Here is a 7030-nt window from a genome sequence, read left to right as displayed (position 1 = left end):
TTTGAAGGATTATTCACGCCATCTCATGTCAGAGCAGGCTGAGAGTTCTTTTGCTGTCATTGACTTCAAGCTAATCAATGATCTTCATCAGTAGCAGCTGCACTGAAGGAGCAGCTGTCTTCCAATTTAAAAAAAAAGGAATAATCTATTAAAAAGAAGTGGAAATTAAACCCTACAAAGGGTAGTACTTTGGACTGTATATTTTCAAGTAAGACTTTTTTATCATTTGAATATATCATTGCCTAGAGCTATTTTTGGTATTAAGATACAAACAGAAGTGCGCTTCAAGTGTTGCATATTCTTGATTCAAATTAAAAAAAGATATTTTTTTTTAGTCTTGTTTACTACTTTGTAACTGGTCAGATTAGCTGGGACAGTGAAGTAATTTATACTTGGTAGTATCAGTTTTTAATATCCTGAAGAGTTTGGTAATTTGATAATGCTATTCATTGGAACACTTTTTTCATTTTGAATGTTTAAAGACATAGCAAAATAAAATTTTGTTGCTGAACTTACAAGTGGTGAGTGGTACCAAGCCATATGTAAGTCACTGGAATAATGTGAAGAGTAAGTAACAGTGCAGGTTTCTGAAATGTCTTTTTTTTTTTTTTCTCCTTACTGATTGCTAATCTAAACACCCAAGCACAAACCAAGGTTTTAATATAAACAGTAAAAAAGCCAAGATAAGAAAAAGAGTCACTTCTGAAATACTGTACTTACTCTTTAATTCTGCATTCATTTTGCATGCAACGTTGTTTACAAGGTAAGTAACGCTTTCTCTAGAATTACTTGTGGTAGAATAAGAGATCCAAATTAGTCAAAGAAAGTGACTATTGTTATAAATTCAGTGAGTTATGGATAGACTGCAAAGTACGGGAGCAAAAGTTTTGGACAAATAATGAATGGGTTGCTAATCAAATTTTATTTTGCGTTATTTGCATTGGTTTCCCCTTAATGTATTAAGACTTTGATCGTCTCTTTGTGTTACATAAAGTTTCCTGCTGTATTGGATCCTATATTAAACAGAGTCTTCTAAATACAAAGTAGAGAATCTTTATTATTAATATCTATAACCTTAATGAGCATAAAACAGCTTTGAAGTTCCTCGGTGTTTCTCACCTTTACAAGAAAACATTAGTACTTACTGCATGGCTTCTCCTCCGCCCAACGTAAGAATGACAAATGCTTCAAATACAGTAATGCGGGAAGAAAAATGAAAACCAAGCACAACTGACTGCCAAGCACATGGCACTCTCTAAGTACACTAAACTCTGAAAATTGTGTGGCATATTATGTGGGATCTGATAACATGCTATCATAGATGACCCAAATTAAGGTTATGGAGTCCAGAAACATACTACTAAGCATCAGCAGTCTCTCTTGAGTAACAATTAATTTTTAAACACAAAATAAATTCTCCTTTAAAGTACTGTATATTGATCTGCATTACACCAAGTAAAGTAATATCCCAGTGCAGTACCGTATGGATGAAAATGTTTCCACTGCAAACAGTGATGATGTAATGTATGGATCACAAAACAATGAAAAAGAATTGGTTGTTCACTTTTTGTGTGTTTGTGTGTAAAGATTGAGCAAACAATATACAATGAAACAAACAAACATTATCCATTAAGTAGAAAAGTGAAAGCTGTCAGGATAAGTAGAAGCAAAATTTAGTTTCTATTATCTGTCATAGCAGATACAGAGCTAAATTAGAGGGAAAATAGAAAAATTCTGTGCTACAAATACAACACAGTAATTTTAATTAAATATGAGCCTTGTAAACTGGATGGGTGTCCCAGTGACTGTTCAAAGAAAATTAACATGATCAGATACACACATTTAAAAACTCAAGAATGACAACGTAACAATGTATCCTGTTGTTTCATTATTTGCACTCAAATTTGAGTGCAAATCCTCACAAAATCTAGAGATTTTCAGAATTTCTTTGAGAGTCTTTCATGTGCTATTTTTGGGCTTCTTTGTCTACCAATTTGCAAAGCCAAATGCTAAACTATAGTACGTTAGACCTTGCATAATTTGATAGACATTATTTGTGTTATGTGAAACATTACGTAGTTGTTGATCATTGGTTTCATATTTCATTGGTGTGTAAAAAAAAAAAAAAAAAAAATTGATCCTGTTTCTTCTTGCATTGCCATGCCCTGATTAGCAGTCCAATAAGAACTCCCTGACAAAATAGTGGTAGGGTAATGCAATCCACCTGTCCTATCATGCCCTATGTTAACTAGCTCAGTCCTTTAAGGACAGGATTTACCTTGTGTTGTTTCTCAAGACAAGTTTATTCCACACGTAGGCACAAGTCGCCTGGTGTGCATCGGAGCAGCTGGCCTCTGCCCGGCTTTGTCCCGGTACTGGGTGAGCTGAGGGCAGCCGAATCCCAATTATGTTTTCCCAAAGGGCGTGACATAAGTAACCTGTAATACCATGAAGAGTGAATACTTAATTTTCAGAATGATTTCACATGGAACACATGAAAAAAAGTAGCTACCCTTTAAGAAGTGGTGGAAGGGATAGGAAATTAATTTAAAAATAATAAATAGTCACTTAAACCTGCTATCTCACAATAAAGCAGGTTCAAGTGAGACTGTGTTGTTTCATTGCTTGACTTCACATAAATATATTTCTAATTGTTTAGGCCGTTGGTTTCCGGTTGTTTTTTTGGTTTGTTTCTGTTTGTCCAAAGGGACCCGTTTCCCTTCCCCTAACGGAGGGTGTCATTAGTAGTCTGAGGGTGATGCTGCTCCCTCGTGTCTCGGCTGACCGAGGCCGGTCCCGGTGCCGCCCGCTCTCGGTGGGGCGGGCGAGGAGCGCTCCCTGCCGCCGGGCGCTGCACCGGGGGGCGCTGGGGTTACGGCACAGGCTCCGCAGGGCCCCGGCCCCCCCGGGCGCTCAGGTGGCCGCCGGACAGAGCAGTACCTGAGTGTTGCGTGGCCTTCACCGCGCTTGGGTTGGGACCTGCGGCTGTTCTCCAGCGGCGGCCCTTGCTGCTGGCGGCCGTGCCGCCATCTGCCCCGGAGCTCCGGTGCGGAGGGGACGTCGGCACCCCGTGTTCCGCGGGGGCGGCCGGTGGCAGGTACGGGGCCGGGACCGTGCCCGGCGGAGGGGAGGCGGGTGCCGCCAGGGAAGCAGCCCCAGCGCGGGCGGGGAGCCCCGTGGCCGGGGGTGAGGCACGACCCGTCGGATCTCCCCGTCCCGTAGGAAAGCACAGTCGCGGCGTTTAAGTGGGAAACGGAGGCTGGGGGGAGTCGGGCGCAAGTTTTGGCGCACGCAGGGTGCTGGCTGCGGCGGCGGGGCGGGGCCCGGGGCGGGCCGGGGGCGGGGCGGGGGCGGGGCGTGCCGCTCGGCGCGGCGCGGAGCCGGGCGGGGGCGGCAGTCGGGCTCGGCGGCGGCGAGCGGGGCCGGTGCTGTCCGCGCGCGGCCGGTGCTGAAGGGCGGGCGCCCCCCGCCGCCTGCCCGCGCCGCTGGACCGGGACCGCGCGCGCCTGCTGGCGGCGGGAAGCGCCGCACGGGACCTGCCGCGAGCTCCCCGGGCCGGCCGGCTCCCGGGGCAGCGGGGCGCTCCGCGCCTGCCCGTTCCGGCACGGGGTCCGGCGGCGAGTCCGCTCTGGTGGCGGTTTGGGTTTTTTTACGTTTCCCCTTGCGGACTTCAGTGACTCCTGCATAAGGTAAGCGGCAACGCGCGTTCATTTATTTTCTGTTTAGTTGCTTCGTGCAAGCGGTGGCGGGTGACAGCGTGATGGAGGAGCCGGCGGTTACCGGCAGAGCAAAGTTGGGAGCCCGTCAGCCCTTAGGTCAGGGCAGGGGCGATGCTTCGGCAAGGGGTGTGTGGTGTGCAGCCTTCGGTGAAAAGGGGTCTGCAAACAAAGGGTTGGTTTGGAACGAGAAGTTGGAGGCTTATTTTTCTTGAAAACTTGCTGTCAGGATAACGTTTAAATGTTTGAAAATATTTTATTTCAGAAATCTCGAGTATTATGAAAAGATAAAGGTATTACAGGAGGTGCTTTGCAGACGCAGTGGGTTTGGGGGGGGGGGTGAGAAAAGCTCGAACTGATTCTATCTGGGGGAGGAGGGGATGCGTAAGGTCATTCTGGGAAGTAGAGAGCAAAGTCGGAATTAAAGCGGATTTCAAAGCACAGCCCCACGTTGCTCGGTGTCCTCGTGCGTGCCTGCACGCGTGCAGCAGCGGGGCAGGGACCCCCGGCTGCTTGGCCGCCAGGGCCATAACGCTGGGAACTCCCGATCCCCAGCTCCAGGGGAGGGTCACCCCTGCCTCTGCCTCCAAGGTCAGCGGGGGCTGCGGGGGCTGTGAAAGTTGTGGGTCGTTTCCTTTGATACCGACTGAAGAATGTCAGGCCTTCCTCTAGCTTACAACTAGGTGTAAACGCGGATCTCTGAATAATACCGTATTATGTTGCATTATAGGACTACCGTTGTCAGTAACTGAATGGAACCGGGCAGGGTGGGCAGGTGAAATGCCTTGCTGTTTCGGCGGTGTTTAACCCTTTGCAAGCTTGGTGGGGTGCTCTGCTTCACAGAGGAGTTTTCTACTGCTTCTGTGGTTTGTCAGACTTCTGCACAGGCAGGGCAGAATGCTACGCAGGGGTTTCTGCATGCACAAACAGAAATCCCTGCGTGGCACTCTACCCTGTGTGTGCAGAAATCCCTGCGTGACACTCTGCCCTGAGATTAAGGCTGATTCCAGAACAAATGGGCTGCTGCTGCTTATAGCCGGTGCTGCTGAGATGGCTGAACAGAACAAGCAGGCGAATGAGGTCCCCACCCGGTATTTTTTAGCATTGTGTAGCACTTCATACTCTTGTGGCTGTGATCAATTTTCTTTGGAACTGGGACCTAAACTACAACGTTTTTTTCACATCGTCTTGCACAAGTGTTAGCAGTTGTAGTAACTATGAGCATCAGATAACTTCTGCTGATGAGATGAAGCTGATGAGACTGTTTCATATTATTATAGAATTGTTATACTCCTGAATAATTTATATAATGTTGAGGTGGGTTGTTTTTACTGAATATTTTTATGAGCTAGAATATAAAGATAACCATCAGGCAGCAGCACAGAACTACCGAGGAGTAAAGTTGAAAGCAAGCAAATTGAGAAGAAAGTCTAGGCTGCCAAGGCTTTAATGAAATTTAGAATTAGGAAATCATGTGTTTTACTGTTCCCTTCCCCCCTGCCCCCACCCAAATTATGAAGCAGCTGTTGCCTTCCTCTCTCAAATGGTAGGGAAAGAAAGTTTATTACACAGTACTTGCGCTGGTGACAAATCTTTATTAATAGTCTACCCATCAGCTAGGACAGCTCTTATCATCTGTCATTGGCAGGAATATTAATTTGCTTTGAAATGTTTTGATATAATTTTAAATAGTGATACATTTATACTATGAAGATTCAGGATGCTTGCTTTCTACAGTAGACATTACAGATATATTTTGGAGAAGTTAATTGTGAAGCATGTGGTGCAAACAGTGCTTTAACTGAAAAAAAACCCCACAACTTCTCAACAACAAAACAACCCCAACCCATTAATTATATAGCTGAACTTCTGATGTTTAGCTGGAAATATACAGGGCCTGAATCTGCAAATCCTTGTACATTTGAGTAGCCTTTGTTCATACACATAGTCCTGTTAACTGCAAAGGGACTATATCCATTATTACCCGAGTAAAAATCATTGATCTTGCTGAGATCAGTCATTTTACCAACATCAGACAGATGATCAACTTTTGTTGATGTTAAGATATTAATATTGTGCTTTTAAAAATATATCTTATATCTGGTTGTATTCTTTATGTAATGTTTTGCCTTCCTTTGTGTTGGGCTGCTTTATTTTGTAAATCATATTTTTAAAATGGGCATTTGCAATGACACGTAGACTCTCAAGGAAGTGAAATGGCACTGCTATTTTTCAACAAAATGGTGTTCTAAATATACGTATACATCAAGTGTTGTTCATAGACATTTTGGTCATCTGTTCTAGTTAGAAAAAGTCTGTCTTTAGCAGTAATCCTTCTTCTCGCGCACCTGTATACTTGTAAGGAAGTGATTTTGTATAGTGTGCAGTTTCGAGATCGCAACAACCCCATTCAAAAGTTGGAGAAAAGTGTTTCCTAATGACTTGGTCAAACACCTATCTACAGAACTAATGCCATCTCGGGGAGGAGTTCTGTTGTAAAATTGGTACTCAGGGAAACCACCTGTTTAAAGTGCTGCTTTATAGACCCTGATTACATGGACCAGCACACAAAGATGTGCACAAGGGCATACACTTGGAATTATTGATGATGTCAACATACATGCAACCTGTCAGGTGTCCTAAGCTTACATTTCATAGTGGATCACATGGATATTTGCTGGGTTATAGACTTTGACAGTAAATGGTACTCAGTAAAAACCAAAATCCTGCGGTTTCTCCAGTCTAGGTGTTCCAGATTTATCTCATCATGCCAGTTTGTCATCCTGATTGTGGGGTGTGTGTGAGTTTATCCAAAAAACCTCAGTATTTTTTTAAAAAAGCAATGATATTCAATCCTAGAAAAAAGAACTGTTACAGTCATATAAATTATGTCTCTAATATATAGCAAACTTTTTATTTTTGCCAGGATAAATGCATGCAGTTCTAAACTGTTGTCTTATACAACATTTTAGAAAATGTACATTTTGTGTCGCTCTTCTCTGACTTTCAGAGACTGTAAAATAATAATGAAGGTAGGTTTCTGCTTGGTTTTGTTAGTTTCAAACCTAAAAAAAAAAAAAGGTGGAGTTCCTATAGGAATAGTTCTGCCCTTCAATAACTCTGAACTTGGTTTAAAAATTACAAAGGTAAGAGGTCAAATTAAACTTAGGTGGCCAATTGTGAATATTTGTCTCCAGACCGGCAAATGTTGTGGGATAATTCAGGACATTAAATATCACAGGAATGAATCATGGGCTCTAGGGGGAGTAATGAATCAAATGCCACTCTTGACTTTGTTCTTCAGTTTTTCTAAG

General features: G+C 43.8%; 1 protein-coding gene across 4 annotated transcripts in view; it reads left to right on the top strand.

Annotated features, from left to right (window-relative positions):
• The first annotated feature begins 3396 nt into the window (after positions 1-3396).
• FSTL5 (follistatin like 5) overlaps positions 3397-7030 on the top strand; it is a 322297-nt gene continuing 318663 nt past the window's right edge. For all 4 annotated transcript variants that reach the window (XM_055797132.1, XM_055797130.1, XM_055797131.1 and 1 more), the window contains exon 1: positions 3397-3689. The gene's annotated coding sequence lies outside the window, so the exon portion shown is untranslated. The remainder of the gene's footprint in view (positions 3690-7030) is intronic.

The sequence above is a fragment of the Falco peregrinus genome, chromosome 2 (genome assembly GCF_023634155.1).
Source record: "Falco peregrinus isolate bFalPer1 chromosome 2, bFalPer1.pri, whole genome shotgun sequence".
Taxonomy (NCBI): domain Eukaryota; kingdom Metazoa; phylum Chordata; class Aves; order Falconiformes; family Falconidae; genus Falco; species Falco peregrinus.
This window is presented reverse-complemented; position numbering and strand designations above follow the sequence as displayed.